The sequence below is a fragment of the Phyllopteryx taeniolatus genome, chromosome 6, assembly GCF_024500385.1.
Source record: "Phyllopteryx taeniolatus isolate TA_2022b chromosome 6, UOR_Ptae_1.2, whole genome shotgun sequence".
NCBI classification, from domain to species: Eukaryota; Metazoa; Chordata; class Actinopteri; order Syngnathiformes; family Syngnathidae; genus Phyllopteryx; species Phyllopteryx taeniolatus.
Genome location: NC_084507.1, coordinates 31913826 through 31929767, shown reverse-complemented (window position 1 = coordinate 31929767; position 15942 = coordinate 31913826). Strand labels below are relative to the sequence as shown.

The window sequence follows — 15942 nt, the reverse complement described above, 5'->3', positions numbered from 1 at the left end:
ATCGACCCAAAAAAAAAAATCCAATTCGTCGATGAAGCGAAAAAATAATTGATTGTCCAAATAATCTTTAGTTGCATCCCTAAAGACAATTTAGCACACTAGTAGAATCACTAGGGTGCACTAGAGAAGAACTGCTTCCTACAACTACCGTGCGATATTGCTGCACACTAGCAGAACCAACTACGTTACTAGTGAGGCAAAACTACTAGTGGGCATTTTTGTGCTACTAGTAAGGTCAAGGCGGCTACTACTCTGGTGTGTGACATGCGTTAGTAGCTGGGCATAGTTGTGTTACTAGTGCAAAACAATAGTTTGCTAGAAAGGTTTTCTTTCATACGAGTAGGCCAAACGTGGCACTAGTAATGGAAAACACATGACTAGTAAAACGGGGATTCTGCTAGTGCACTGAATTGTCTTTCAAGTGAGGACAAAGCGCATACCAGTGCATCAAATTTAAACTGGATAAATCAATGCTTAAACAGCTAGTAGGACAATTAGCAGAAAGACTAGAGCACACGAGAAGAACGACTGTTACTAGTAGTGTTTCCCCCCCCCCACTACTGTTTGACATTTCTGCACACTAGTGGGGCAACTTTGGCATGCAAGTAGGACAACTGCATGTTACTAGTGAGGCGGAACTGTGCCCTTCTTGACATCTGTGCGCTACTCGTACCACTATGGAGGTGCCAAATGTTAACTGGAAAGATTCGATAATGTCACTAGTTGTATTATTAGCATCCAGTTGGCAACTAGTGCTCAGTTTTGCCTCACTAGGAACATGTAGTTGTGCTACTAGTGAGGAAAAATAGTGTACTAGTACAACCCCAATTCCACTGAAGTTGGGAGGTTGTGTGAAACATAAATAAAAACAGAATACAATGATTTGCAAATCCCGTTCGACCTATATTTAATTGAAAACACTACAAAGACGAGATATAAAATGTTCAAATATCATCAAAAGGTTCCGAGAATCTGGAGAAATCGCTGCACGTCAGCGGCAAGGCCCAAAACCGACATTGGATGGCCGTGACCTAAATATGGACTATTGTCATCTTTGGCTGCTCTGTGCTGACATCTTGTGTTAAAAAAAAAACAAAAAAACAATGTCGATGTAGTAGGCGGTTGCGCATATAGCGGATTGCGCAATATGAGGCAAGCAGGAGCGACGTCGTTCAACTTTGGGAAAGTGAGCGCGATGCGACTTCGTGGCTATCGGCCAATCCCGGCCCAGGGCTACTAGTTTCATGTCGACTTCTCAGGCTGCCCGAGATTCAAGCGCATGTGAACGACACATGAGTCAGACCACGGCTGCAAGTAAATTGTTTTTTTTTGTTTTTGTTTTTTTCCAAATAGATCAAACGAGGTGCCACCATTCATCGACAACTAATCGATTATTGAATTAATCAACTATTTTAATAATCGGTTAATTGTTTAGAGCCATTGTTTAATTTGAAATTGTTCAAATTCTCATTATTATTATTCTTTCCCCATGAATCGATTCTGATTCAGTTGCTGGTTTGGTCTGTAAAATCTGTCAAAAAAATCGGCAAAAATATTGCCGATTGTTTTCCAAAGTAAAATTTGTTTGCAAATTTTCTCATTTTGATTCAACATAAAAGTTAGTTCGGACAACAGAAATCGGAGAACATTTACGGTTGACATTCTGAAATTTCCAAGATTTAGATGAAACAAGGTCTCTAAACACTGAATCTATTATGTAAATAGCTGTCGATTCTTTGATAATCGATTAGTTGTCAATGAATCGATTAACTATTACACGACAACGACATGTAACTTGCGAGGCCAACGAGCGCACTAGTACATGGATGCGTTACGAAGCGGGAAATCGAGCGTGTTCACTAAACGAACTCAAGCGGCTGCCGCCGGTTCCGCCGCACGTGATTGTGCCAAAGGTGAAAGGTGAAGGCGGGTGACGAATGTTGGATGTGAGCAGGCGCGCTGCTTGGTTTGGTCACCAAAAGCACCGGTTTGTGACCAAAGCGTGGAGAAAACAGTGTTTTTTGTGAAAACAAACATGTCAACAAGAAGAGTGACATCGTCACGATTTTTGCTTTTGTGACGCCTCAAACTATAAAACAACAAAAGCAAGATTGACAAACGGCTTTTGATGGCAAAATAATTAAAAGCAACAACAACAAAAAATTCAAATTATTCTTTCAAGACAGGGTTAGGGTTTTAACTTAGGGCACGTATCAAACTCAAGGCCCGTGGGCCAGAGCCGGCCCGCCACATCGTTTTATGTGGCCCGCGAAAGCAAATCGTCTGCGCTGACTTCATGTTTCTTGCTAAAATACCAAAATTGCAAATTGTCTTCACTTTTAATAATGTTGAGATATTGCATTTAATTTTTTATTTTTTTTAACCACTCCCCTTTTAAAATAAATAGAATTATTGTTGAAATAAGAGTTTTTTTTTTAATTTTTATTTTTTTTTAGTGGCTTCTGATTTCAAAAGTAGTTATTCATCAATTTGTTTCCCAGTCATAAAGGCTCTCTGAGGGAAACCATAAGAATGATGTGGCCCGGAACAAAAATATGTTTGAACCCCCTGATTTAGGGGCTCGAGTCGAGATTAGGGTTTCAAAGGAGAGTTTCAAGCCTGGGCTAAGGTTTCAAGGTTGCTTTTAGGTTTTTAAATGAGGGTGTCTCAGCCAGTGGTATTTTTAGTAGACTTTACGCGATCAGGATTTTTGGGGCCGATCACCGATCAGCGAGTTTAAAAAAAAAAACGATAACCGATCACCGATAAGATCGCAAGATGGAGGAATGTGTCTATTTAAATGTACTTGTGTACTTAATTGAGATTTTTCAATTGTAAAATATGTTCTTTGGCTCCATAAAGGTTGGAAATCACTGCCCGAGTCAGATCGTGGATTCTAACCAGTCAAGTCAAACCAACATTACAACGTGACAGAAATAATGGGTGCGAACTTAAACTTTAGAGCACGATTCGACAGAACGACGGCATGTTTACGTCCAACCGTTTGTGGTACCACTAGCTTGCTAGGCTACATAACGTTTTATTGCCTGCTTGCGAGCCGTATCGTATTCGAAGTACGCGAGCATACTTCAAGCGAGCCCTAAACGAACGTCCTCTCCTGTCCTGAGCACCGGTGACCACCAACACACGGTTTTCCCCATTTTGCCCTTATAATACATTCGCCGCGAACAAAAAAAACATGGCGGCGGTGTGGAACAGACAAACAACACGTAATGCCCGGATTCACGTTTGCACTATGTCAGTCTACGGCAATAAAATCTTGTATTCCGATACCACCGCATCCCGTTTTTTACGATCATTGGGCTTTATCTTGTCAACTCAAATGCGACGGGATACACTCGTTAGCGTGGCGACGACAACAAGCGACTTTGTATTATAAGGACAAAATGGGGGAAAACGTGTTGGTTGGTTTGACTTGACTGATTAGAATCCACGATGTGACTCGAGCGGTGATTTCCAACCTTTATGGAGCCATGGAACATATTTTACAAATGAAAAATCTCACGGCACACCAACAAACAAAAATGGCACAAAAGCTGGAGACATTCATTACTGTATTTACTTCCTGCCATCTAATAGAAGAGCAATTATCATTTGTTCTGTCTGTCACTACGGTGATCGGTGTCGGTGATCGGTTATCGTTTTTTTAAACTCGCTGATCGGTGATCGGCCCCAAAAATCCTGATCGCGTAAAGCTTAATATTTACAGTACTACGTCAAAAGCTAAAAATAAACTAGCTTTCAAATATATTGTGCATGCGGCGACGCGGAGTCAATGTCTTTTGCGGAGCCGATCGATGACGTCATTGATCGGATCGGCGAATTATGACATTAAAGCCCATCAGCATAAAATGCTAAATATCGGCCGATACCGATCAGCCCGATCAAAATCGGTTTAATGTCTAATTGTTAGGCTTTCAAAATAGGGTTCTAAACCTGGGTTAGGGTTTCAAACACAGTTTAGTGTTTTAAATTACAGTTTGAAACCACAATTAGGGTTCACACTCTACAGACCAAACTATTTCGACACTATAATTCATAATGTAGCGATAAAATTTACCTCATTTCCTGGTTCTGTCTTTTTATTTTTTTTTTTGTAGTAACCGTGACAACCCAAGCCGGAGATATCTTCAGAAGCCTCATCAAGGGCCTCCTCGAATGAATCTAAACGGGAAAAGTCCGACGACATCGGAAGCGCTCATAATAAGCCATCGCGCTGGCAAATCGTTCTCACGACATTTAGCGGCCGTGAGTAAAAGTTGAAGATGGCTGACGCGTCCCGTCCGAGCTTTCCAATTGCACTTTCGAGACAAGGTTGGAGGGTTAGAGGTTCAATTGGGGTTTGAAACACACTTGCAACAATGAATCCATGAATGGACAACTATTTTCCGAATCAGTCAATCGTTTGGAGACCTCGTTTAACTTCCAACTGTCCAAATCCTCCAAATTTCAGCCACTCGTCCAGTAAATATCTTCTGCCATGGAAACAGAATGATTAGGTTTTTTTTTTTCCAGAATAAGACGTTTGCAAACATCTGCCGTTTCGTTGGAAAACAATCATTGACATTTTTGCCGATTTTTCAGGCTGCCAAAACCAGCAACTGAATCCTCATCAATTCATGTTTGTGTATTTTCGGCATTGTCAAGTTGTAATAATGTCCTGTTTTTAAATAAAGGGATGGGAAATAAAAAAAAGATTTGTATCCGATTCATCGAAAAAAGAAGATAATCCAGTTTGAAGCCCAGGTTAGAGTTTCACCCTCCAGAGACCAAACCATTTGTACACAACAATCCGTATGTATCCATAAAAGGAGTTCCTTAACCGTAACAACCAAACCTGGAGCTATTTCGAGAAGCCTCAAATAAATCCAAGCGGGGAAAAAAGACGGAGGCGACGTCCGACGCGCTCGCCATAAGCCATCGTGCTGGCAAATTCGCGTCGGTCCACTTTGTGGGGGTCAAAGGTGAAGGTGACAGACCCGTACAGAATCGGCGCCATGGTTACCTCAAGTCGTTATGAAGATGATGAAGAAGATGAAGACAATAAAGAAGGAGGAGAAGAAGATAAAGCATAAGAAGAAGTAGAAGTGCACAAAGAAGATGAAGAAGAATTAGAAGCCGACAGCTGATTTTGCCGAAGGTGGGGGCTGGGATGGATGTCGGTCGGGGTGCTGGCCATTGATCCGTGACGCTGGCGCTATAGGGGGAGGGAGAAGGCGAGCGCCAGGATCTGGCAGGTGCCCACGTTGCCGTGTGCGCGTGTGTGGGTCCATTTGCAGCCATGCCAAGTAGCGAGTGAACAGGCAGGCAGTGGGAGGCAGAAAGGCATTCTCGCATTTCTTGCCTTACTTGCCATCTCCGCATACACGCTTGTGCTGTGCCACCCACGCACACACACACACACACACACACGAAAACACACGCACGTGATCCTGGCCCAGCGGCGGGCGCTCACTTTGCTACCCGGGACTTACCCGACTTAATCCACCTCTTAAAGGGGAAGGTAGCAGTTGGTAAAAAAAAAAAAAAAAAAAAAAGAGTCATTTTGTCCTATTTGTAGCGGTGCAACAATTAATCAATTCATCGACACCCTAATCGATTATCAAATTACTACTTTGACTGATTAATTGTGTAGAGATTCTTGTTTAGAGAATTTTTTTTCAAATCCTCCAATTTCAGCCTGTCAACCGTAAATATTCTCAGATTTCTGTCGTTCTCCATGAAAGCAAATTGATTATCTTTGTGTTTTTTTTGTTTTTTTTTTGCGGGTTGGAGAAACAGTCCCAGTGGCGACACGGTTTGCGTTCCGCGGGTCAGCGCTACCGTGTCACCGTCGAGCTTCTCGTGCTGTTGGAGGGTTAGACGAAGACGTGGACGCAAACGCAGGGAAGCAAGGCGCTAGTTCAGGGCTCTCAAAAAAAAAAAAAAGAGGCATATGATGACATGTATGGCAGGTTGGACACTAAAGAAGGAGAAAAGGATCGATACAGGTTGGCCAGACAGAGGAATAGAGACGGGAAGGATGTGCAGCAGGTTAGGATGATTAAGGATAGAGATGGAAATATGTGGACTGGTGCAAGCAGTGTGCTAGATAGATGGAAAGAATACTTCGAGGAGTTGATGAATGAGGAAAATGAGAGAGAAGGAAGAGTGTGGTGGACCAGGAAGTGGCAATGATTAGTAAGGGGGAAGTTAGAAAGGCATTAAAGAGGATGAAACATGGAAAGGCAGTTGGTCCTGATGACATTCCTGTGGAGGTATGGAAGCATCTAGGAGAGGTGGCTGTGGAGTTTTTGACCAGCTTGTTCAAAAGAATTCTAGTGCGTGAGAAGATGCCTGAGGAATGGAGGAAAAGTGTGCTGGTGCCCATTTTTAAGAACAAGGGTGATGTATTTGTGAGCAGCGGTATGGTTTCATGTACCACAGATGCGTTATTTGCCTTGAGGATGTTGATGGAAAAGTACAGAGAAGGTCAGAAGGAGCTACGTTGTGTCTTTGTAGATCTAGAGAAAGCCTATGACAGAGTACCCGGAGAGGAACTGTGCTACTGCATATGGAAGTCTGGCGTGGCAGAGAAGTATGTTAGAAGAATACAGGACATGTACGAGGGCAGCAGAACAGCGGTGAGGTGTGCTTGTAGGTGTGACAGAGGAATTGAAGGTGGAGGTGGGACTGCATCAGGGATCAGCCCTGAGCCCCTTCCTGTTTGCAGTGGTGACGGATAGGCTGACAGGTGAGGTTCGACTGGAATCCCCGTGGACCATGATGTTTGCAGATGACATTGTGATCTGCAGCTGGAGGAACAGTTAGAAAGATGGAGGCATGCAGTGGAAGGCAGAGGAATGAAGATTAGCCGGAGTAAGACAGAATATACGTGCATGAATGAGAGGGGTGGAGGGGGAAGAGTGAGGCTACAGGGAGAAGAGATAGCAAGGGTGGAGGACTTGAAATACTTGGGGTCGACCGTCCAGAGCAACGGTGAGTGTGGTCAGGAAGTGAAGAAACGGGCCCAAGCAGGTTGGAACGGGTGGAGGAACACCTGACGTGTGTTATGTGACAGAAGAGACTCTGCTCGGATGAAGGGCAAAGTTCATAAAACAGTGGTGAGGCCAGCCGTGATGGACGCATTAGAGACAGTGGCACTGAAGAGACAACAGGAAGGTGGCGGAAATGAAGATGTCGAGGTTCGCTCTCGGAGTGACCAGGTTGGATCAAATTAGAAATCAGAGGGACAGCCAAGGTTCGATGTTGTGGAGACAAAGTTAGAGAGAGCAGACTTGGATGTCAACCCAGACTGACAGAAAACGGGGAACGAAATACAGGCAAAGTGACGAGACAACAAGGCACACGTGGAAAAGACACGAGTGAATGGAGGGATCCGATCGGTAGGAACAGGGTTAACGAGAAAACCTAACGAGCAAGCCCAGAGATGAACGCGGGTCACAAGAAAACCAAAATATAATCGAAACCACAAAAACACAAATCATGACACTACTGATTTGGAAGTTCCTGGGCAGATTACATTGACATGGCAACACAGATTGACTGAAATCCGATTGGACAAATTCCATAGAACAACTACTTGAGTTTGGACTGTAAATGTAGGTCAGTGCTTCTCATGGCCGGCAGAAAAGGCCTCACTCACTGCCGTCCTCGACGCGCTCCGACGACGACGATCCCCGTGCGGCCCGCTTCTCTAGTGCAGTAGAATGAACGCTGATGTCAAGCTGGGGCAGCGTGAGCGCCATGCGCATTTTCCACCCGCCACCAGGTGCCAAGAGCTGTTTTGTGTTGACGCGGGGCTGTCAAACGCATTTTCATGGCAGGCTGCGCCGTCGTTCTGCCATCGCGAGCGGGAAAATCGCCTGCAGTTTGATTGTTACTACAGTGAACCTCATCTACAGTTTGGCGCCGTTTGCGCCCCCGCTTTATTACACGCTTTTAAGCCTTTAAAAAAAAATACATATATATATATTTTTTTTTAACGTGCACAGGTGTACTGAGTACACAGGCAAGGCTGAATTTAGACTAGTGTGCCTTCAGTGTAGTACCAAGTTGTGCCACAAAATTGGGGGGCAGCACTGAGCTCAACTGGAAAAGGCGCAGTTGTAATTAACTGCAAGAAGAAGAGACAGAGAAGGTCCCCAATCAGTGACATTAGTCGTTCCCACAGAGCAGAGAGAATAATACCCGTGAGTGTTTTCGTACGCTCTGTTTGTATGTTTGTTTTTGGTAAAGTAGCAAAACTCACCCAAACATCTATGCTCACTTCTGTTAGCCTGTCTATGGCATTTTGCATTGTTAACTTTAAGATAGCAGATTTTAAAAATATATATTATTGATGGAACATTTGGTGCTTCAATATACAATGTTGAAGTGATTGACTAGCTACCCGTACTTCCATAATGCCAGCTTTTAAAAATATATATATATTGTTTTACAGCGTTTTGGCTAATCTTTCAAGACCCACGAAATATTGTGTCCTGCGCGTGAGAAAGAAGACTCCTCTTTCACCAGAAAAGTTAGCTTCTCGCGTTTTCCTTTAGTAAGCAGCAGTTTCTGATCGAAAAGCGGAGAAAACGAACTTTTGGTGAAAGCAAAAATGTCAAGCAGAACAGTGGCTGATGCCCATATATATATATATATATATATATATATATATATATATTTTTGTTTTTTTGTTTTGCATTTCTGACACCTCAAACTATGAAATAACAAAAACAAAACTCGAGAATGGGCTAACAACGAGCTAATGTAGACTTTAAAAAGGGTCTTTGAATATGTTTAAATGCGTTTAAAGCATATGGGAGGGGTGAAACAATTTTAAAAAATATGTTCTCTCTATATTCCGGGAGTTGAATGCATCCGGTACGAAATTGTGTTGTATTTTCCATCACGTTTGAAAGGAGGAAAATATCTGCTTGCGTTTTGTTTTTCAATTTTTTTGCTGCTGGTGTGATGCATATTCCAATTATGCCAATTGAGAGCAGGAATTCTTTCTTTTGTCACTTTGCATGCAGTGAGATTCGCCCACAAAATAAAGTTTTGGTCCACATTCATCTGGGAAGTAGATATATATATATATATATATATAAAAACAAGTTCTACTATCAGGAGTGTATTATGGGATGTGTGTTAGATTGCGGCGAGGCGTGTGCAGCCAAGGGAGTGATTGAAGCTGGATTGACACTTTGGCTGCTAAAATGTGGGCACTGGAGGACCTGTGAAATAAGAATCAAAGTCCTCAACCCAGTAGAGCTGCCGCTATCATCGACAGAATATTCTACGGATGATTCAATCCATTCGTTGTATGCAAATTGATTTTGCATTTAAGTTCACAAAATCCTTTTTTTTTTTTTTTTTTTCTCCAATGAGCGAAGATGACTGAAGGTTCAGCGTTCGCACGTGACGGAAAACGATGACATCAACGCGCGTGGAAATGGGCCGCTTTGGCAAAAGTAATATTTAGCCTTTGCGCAACCAAATGAAACTCCGATGGGATTCTGCCTGTTTGTTCCGATTGAGGTGTTTCTGTGGAGCGTTTTCATTCGGTTTGGATCTTCGAAACCGATTTTGAATTGGAGCAGAAGACTCCTTGTAATTTCTAAATTGGGCAACAGTAAAAATCCATCAAAAACATGGGCTTGAAAATGTGCCATACAGTCGGAGTGCCATCGAGGGCCCCGGGTATTGTTAAGAAGGACAGATTGAATTTTGATTCCTGACGTTGCGAGCCGAGCGGTTTGATTTTGGTTCCCCATGGTGAGATTCGATTTGATTCGATATTGACTGAAACGCTTTTTCGATTCAGTAAGAAGTGGAAACACCTGTTAACAATTTTGGGAACACGTGTTAGGTCACCTCACAATCAAGAAACGTCTGAAAACAAGTAACTTATTTGTGAATTTGGATAACAAAAGTCATAAAAGTGCTTGTAAAGTGAAATGTTTTTCCTCTTGGAAATTGTGATTAATAAAGAAAAATTTTGCCGGACATTTTTTTACCCCCCATTTCCATTTTGTTGTTGTTGTTTTTTTTTATACGCGGCCTTCGTCCATACGACGCGAACACGCGACGCAAGGCGCCCCCCACAGGCCAGGAGCTGAATCGATTCAGAGGATTTGTGCAATCGATATTGAACCCGCAACCTCAGAACTGTGAGGCAGTTCGCTACCGTTCCACTTTGTTTCTTGTGAAATTGTTTTTTTTAATTTTTATTATTTTGGCAGGAAATATGTTCCAAAATCCCCCCCCCCCCCCCCAAAAAAAAAAAATCACTTTTAACAAGAATTATTTCCCACCAAATCATTTTAAATGGAATTTGGTGTTAAAAAAAAATATAATAACAATTAAAAGGAGAGGCACTTGTGTATCTTAAGGTAGGGTGTCGACATTTAAACAAAGAACAACAACAGATAAATCTCTTAATGTGTGTGACCTGGAACTTGATTTGCTGCCATTTAGTTTGGAGACACAATCCCCCTTTTGTTGTTAATCACTCGCTTTAGGGGAAACTAACGAGCCGAATGTTATCAGACGTGAAACGGAATCATCCGCACTCAGCCCAACTGAATTCTGCGTGTCAAACGACTTCACTGGAGAAAGTCCACACAAACAAACAAACAAACAAACTCCAAATGCTTTTCAGACAGAAATAAAGCATCAGACATCTCAAAATTTAAAAAAAACAAAATAATTTTTTGGATGGGAAAAGTCGTTTGGAAAACAGCGCAAATGGAATTTGGGCAAGCCTTTGAGCTTGCGCTGCCAAGGTGACGTTAGCGTTGCATCGCTTGTCAGCCGTTCTCTAAAAGAAGACCCTAAAAAAAAAGGGCGGCCGCCGTCAAAATGTTTTTGGAGGGAAATGAATGCGGCGTGCTGCGTGCTGTGTTTATGAGCTCCTCTGATGCGCAGCAGAGGAGATGAAGGATGCTCATTCTGCTGAGCCCCCCCCCCCCCCCCAAAAGAAAAAAAAAAAAAAAAAAGGGCCAGGTGGCAAGTGGCGATGTCCAAACAAAGCGGGACTCCGCTCACTGTCGGCGGCCTGGCAAAGATGACAACGGGCCAACCCCCCTAAAATGTTTACTCATTGACTGGCAGCAGTTTTACAGCGTTTTGACTCATCTTTCAAGACCTGCAACAATAGAAACACCAAAACTACGACTGCTCTTCTTTCACCAGAAAAACAAAAAAGTTTGTTTCTAGCTTTTTCCAATCTTGAGTAATCAGCTGCAGAACATGAGCTCCTTTCACCCAAAAGCAGAGAAAAAGAGCTGGTTTCTTTTTGGGGAAATGCAACTTGTCAAGCAGAACAGTGACTTTGACGCTACTATTTATTTTTTTTTTTTTGCTTTTGTGACACCTCAAACTATAAAACAAGAAAAACAAGACTGATAAACGGCTCCCGATGGCAAACGAGTCGTTTACTTGCAGATATCCAACTAAGAAAGTCTGCGTGAGCGACACGGACTCGCCGAATGACTCGAGTTCAACGTCGGCGGCTTTTATACATTTACTCCATCAACTGCGTCATCTTTTGTGACCATGGCGACGCACGCTTCCTGCTAGCTACCACGACACATACTCTGATGAAAGCACACATACCCTTAGTTTCAGGTGCCCGATGTTGTCCGACTCGCCTAATCGTTGTCTTCTACTCGAAAGCTGTGCCGATCTCCAATCCAAAGCGATGCGACGTCGCCATCTGCGGGGATCTGTTCGCCATTACAGTGCTTTACAAACCTGAATTTCACCGACAAGCCACGAAAGGGAACGACTTGATATTGTACAAAAGTAAAAAATGACCTCTTCAGCGTCAAGTATTGTTAAAACATACCTGTTTGATAACTTGACACAAAAAAAAAAAAAATAATATATATATATATATATATTTTTTTTAATTTATTTTTATTTATTTATTTATTTTTGTTTTTTTTTAAACCAAGCTCTATCCGGTGCTGGCTCAGGCTTTTATGCTATATTTGCAAACTACATCACCTGACTAACAAAAATGCTAACTTAGCTAAAAATACATAAAAAAACTCACCTGTAAGTATTTATCAGATTACACACAGAATGTTTGAATGCTTTGTGCTTTTTTGTTTTCCCCCCATTACGCGTTCGCCACCAATTATTCTTGCAGCCGACAACGTGAAGCAATTCTTTTAAGCTCGGCAACGGGTGGGGAATATCTTGCTTCTCCCAGCCGTCGTTAACGCTCACCGGTTCAACTTCCTCCATCTGGCCAAAATGACCTCAAGTTAAAAATACGATTTTCTTTTATTTTGTATTTTTAGGACCGCACAGGCTTTGAATGGTTTCTGATCGGCAGTTGAAAAGTTGGCTCACATGTTGCACATTTTCAAACTCTTTATCTTATCTGCGGTTCAGAGAAATGCGCTTTGCAAGTGAATTTGCCTCAAACTCAAAGTTCATGATTATTTGCTAAAAACAATCAAGTTGATCAGTTTGAACATGACATATCTTGTCTTTGTAGTGTATTCAATGAAATATAGGTTGAACAGGATTTGCAAATCATTGTATTCTGTTTTCATTTATGTTTAACCCAACGTCCCAACTTCAGTGGAATTGGGGCTTGTAGTACCACGTTGTACCACAACATGCCAGGCAATGCTGAGCGCTACTGGAAGAGATGCAGTGTAAATAAGAGAAGAAGAAGAAGAAGAGGCAAAGAAGTTGTCTTCTCCTTTCATACCCAGTGAGATGTTGACGCTTTTATCTTTATTTTTATTTCCACTGGTTTTATTGCCCCTTTAATGACCCCTTTAATTTTGTGTCTTTTAATTGTATTTATCCATTTGCTTTGTTCGTATTTGTTGCTAGTCCGTGTGTGTGTGAAAGTTAACACGAACAAAGTTAAAGGTTTTTAAATGGGGGATCATCCATGCTAATTTCCATTAGCCCGTCTGTCCTTTCACTTTGATGTTACCAGTAAGCTAGCGGACTTTTGTTAGACAATGATATGTTTTGTTTAAATATATCGTACAATGTTGTACTTTTTTGTTGTACGTGTTGCTGCTCCATATGTGTTAAAGCGGCAGTTATTTGAAGGTTTATCATTACCCTAACCTCTATGCTAATTTCCTTAGCCTGTCTATGGTGTTCCACGTCATACAAAAGCATTAAGGTACGGGAACCTTCATTTTTATGTGTTTTTGTCGAACAATTTGGTGTTTAAATATATAGTGCTTAATTGTCTTTTGTTTTATGTGCCAGTTTCACAGTAAACTCCAACTGGGAGGGACAAATAACTTGAAGCAAGCACACTTTGCCTCTTTTTTGGAGAACCATGCGAGTGGGAGTGAGAACAGGCGCTAAGGAATACTTTTTAACTCTATAAATAAATTGTCCGTCTTTTACAAAATTTCAACCCCCAACTCTCAAATGCCTTGAGAGTTTTAGCCACTCCTACTTCTGCCTATATGACATGACATGATTTTCCCTCTTTCGAAATTACGCCGAACCAGAATTGTGTACTTTCCTTTTTCTGTAGCACCGCCATAATCTTTTCAGCTCGAGGAAGCCACTACGACGGCCACTACTCCACCGTAAACCGAGGACCCGGCGGTGTACTGTACTGTAAATAAACCGCACCCACTGTACGTCCCCGTCGCTCCCCAAACTTTTGTCCATATTGTATCCGTTGTCTTACGCCAGCATTTGCCAAACTTTCCGAGCCCCTTCCAACTCCCGACGGGGCGACAAGAATCCATGAAGGCCTCGGAGGCCGAATATGCCGATTGGCGCTTTGGCTGCTGAGCTGAGCTGAGCTGAGCTGGATTGTCTGTCTGCTGCGATGGCTGCCGCATCATCTTTCTGGCCGTTTAAAGCACACGGCGAAGTTAGCCTGGATTAATTTAACGTCAGCTTTTCGTTAGCACCCGCTCTCGCTCTCCCCCGACGGCCAGTCGTTTAGTCAGACAGTGGCGGGGCGGCGCGATAAGGCCGCCGAAGTTTCCACGACAACCCTTGGGTAATAAGGCATTGACACACTTTCTTCGTCTATCTCTGGATCCAGGACGCCGGACTATAATTGTTCTTTATCTCTTTGGGACGGCCTGGCCCGGCCTGCTTTAAGGCAGCCCGGGGAAACTAAAACACAAACAATGAGTCAATGAGTCGGGATCCAACCGGTGTCGCCAGGCCAAGTATCGGCTCGGTCGCACGCCGCCAACCGGTTTCACTTAGCAACATGTACGTTTTCAACCATTTGTCAACCTTTTTAGTGTCACGTTTGTCATCGTCAGTAGTCCTGCAAAAGGAGTCACGGTTTCAAAGGCGAACTTGATCACGACCACGTTTGAACCACGTGCTGTCTACTCGACCGGACGGGTGGTACCGAAATGTGTCATTTCATGTGGGCGGAGCCAAATGGACGACTCGCCACAAAACACCAAACTCTTACTTTGTTGGGCCTGTCTGTCATGAGTCGACCGTAGACAGTAGACAAACGCTGCACAAATAGGCCAATTTAGAAAAAAATATTTGTTTGACTGTAATTATCTTTGTCTTATGTTGTAATAAGTTATTGTGGGGGGGGGGGGGGGGGGGAAACCTCTGCAATGAAGATTTTGTATCGGTCAATTAAATCAGCCGGCTGATGAATTGGTCAGGCCCTATTTAAGTCATTATTCTTCATCAATCTCACACATTCATCATGGTAGGTTGTACTACTACTACTACTACTGATGATGATAATAATAATACATTTGATTTATAACACACTTTTTATTCCGTAAAATGTCAAAGTGCATCGGAAAAAGGCAAAAATGTACAGTCAGTTCAAAAAAAAAGAAGGGGCGGGCGCTTCGGGTGAATTAAAAGCCTCCTTAAAGAGGGGGGTGTTTTTTTGAAGACGTCCCTCGGCTGGTGGGCTCCGTGGTGGCTGGGCGGGAAGTTCCACACGTGTGGTGCGGAGGCGCAGAAGGCCCGGTCGCCCACGGCTCGAAAGTCGGTTCCGCGAGTGTGGAGGAGGTTTTGCTGTGTAGAACGAGAAAAGGTAATAGTGGTTGTGGATGACGATTGGACCTGATGAGGGATTCCGATAAGCAACGACTTCAGATTTAGAGCAGTTGAGGTGAAGGAAATGATAACTCCTCCAGGCAGGCGGTGGGTGTTGAGAGTGGTGTTGATGTTGACGGTGATGGAGCGGTGGAATCCGTCTTGAGGTACAACTGGGTGTCGTCGGCATAGCCGTGGAATGATATTCCATATTGACTGATGATATGACCGAGGGGGAGCGTGCATGGGACGAGAAGCATTGGACCAAGTACAGACCCTTGCGGGACACCACAGGTGAGAGGGAGTGTTTTAGACCTTGCAGGTCCCATGCTGACAAAGGGGCATTTTGCAAACCGGTCCAGAGCAGAGCAGAGTTTGAGGGTCCAATATCTTCACGGAGGCGCTTGAGAAGAGCGGGGTGGTCAATGGTATCAAAGGTAGCCGGTAAGTGGAGGAGGATGAGGAGGGAACGAGAACCGGCACGACACGGACCTGAGCGGTTTCAGTGCCGATTGAATGTTTTCACGTAGGCCGTGAACATGCAACAGCGTTTTCCGGCACCTTTGAGATGAACGGGAGATTACAGATGGGCGTATAATTGGCAAAGCCTTCTGGGCCGAGGGAGGTTTTTTTCAGAAGTGGCTTGAAAACGGCTGGAACATGGCCAGATTGTAAGGAAAGCTTTACTAGTATGATCGTAGCGACGAGAGGGACTATGGCAGAGAGGTCTCGGGCGCAGGTGCTTGGTTTTCATTTTCTTGATGAGGGCGTCCCGTGTCCCCGTGCGAGACCACAGAGAAGCACTGGACCGGGGAAGGTACCGTAGGCTGTGAAACGGATGACCGGTGTCGTTGGAGCCGGATGACTGAGGAGACCAGGGTAAACGATGTCGAGAAATTA

The 15942-nt window shown here is 43.4% G+C and overlaps 1 protein-coding gene across 1 annotated transcript in view; it reads left to right on the top strand.

Annotated features, from left to right (window-relative positions):
• syngap1b (synaptic Ras GTPase activating protein 1b) overlaps positions 1–15942 on the top strand; it is an 85643-nt gene that overhangs the window by 1416 nt on the left and 68285 nt on the right. The window lies entirely within an intron of this gene.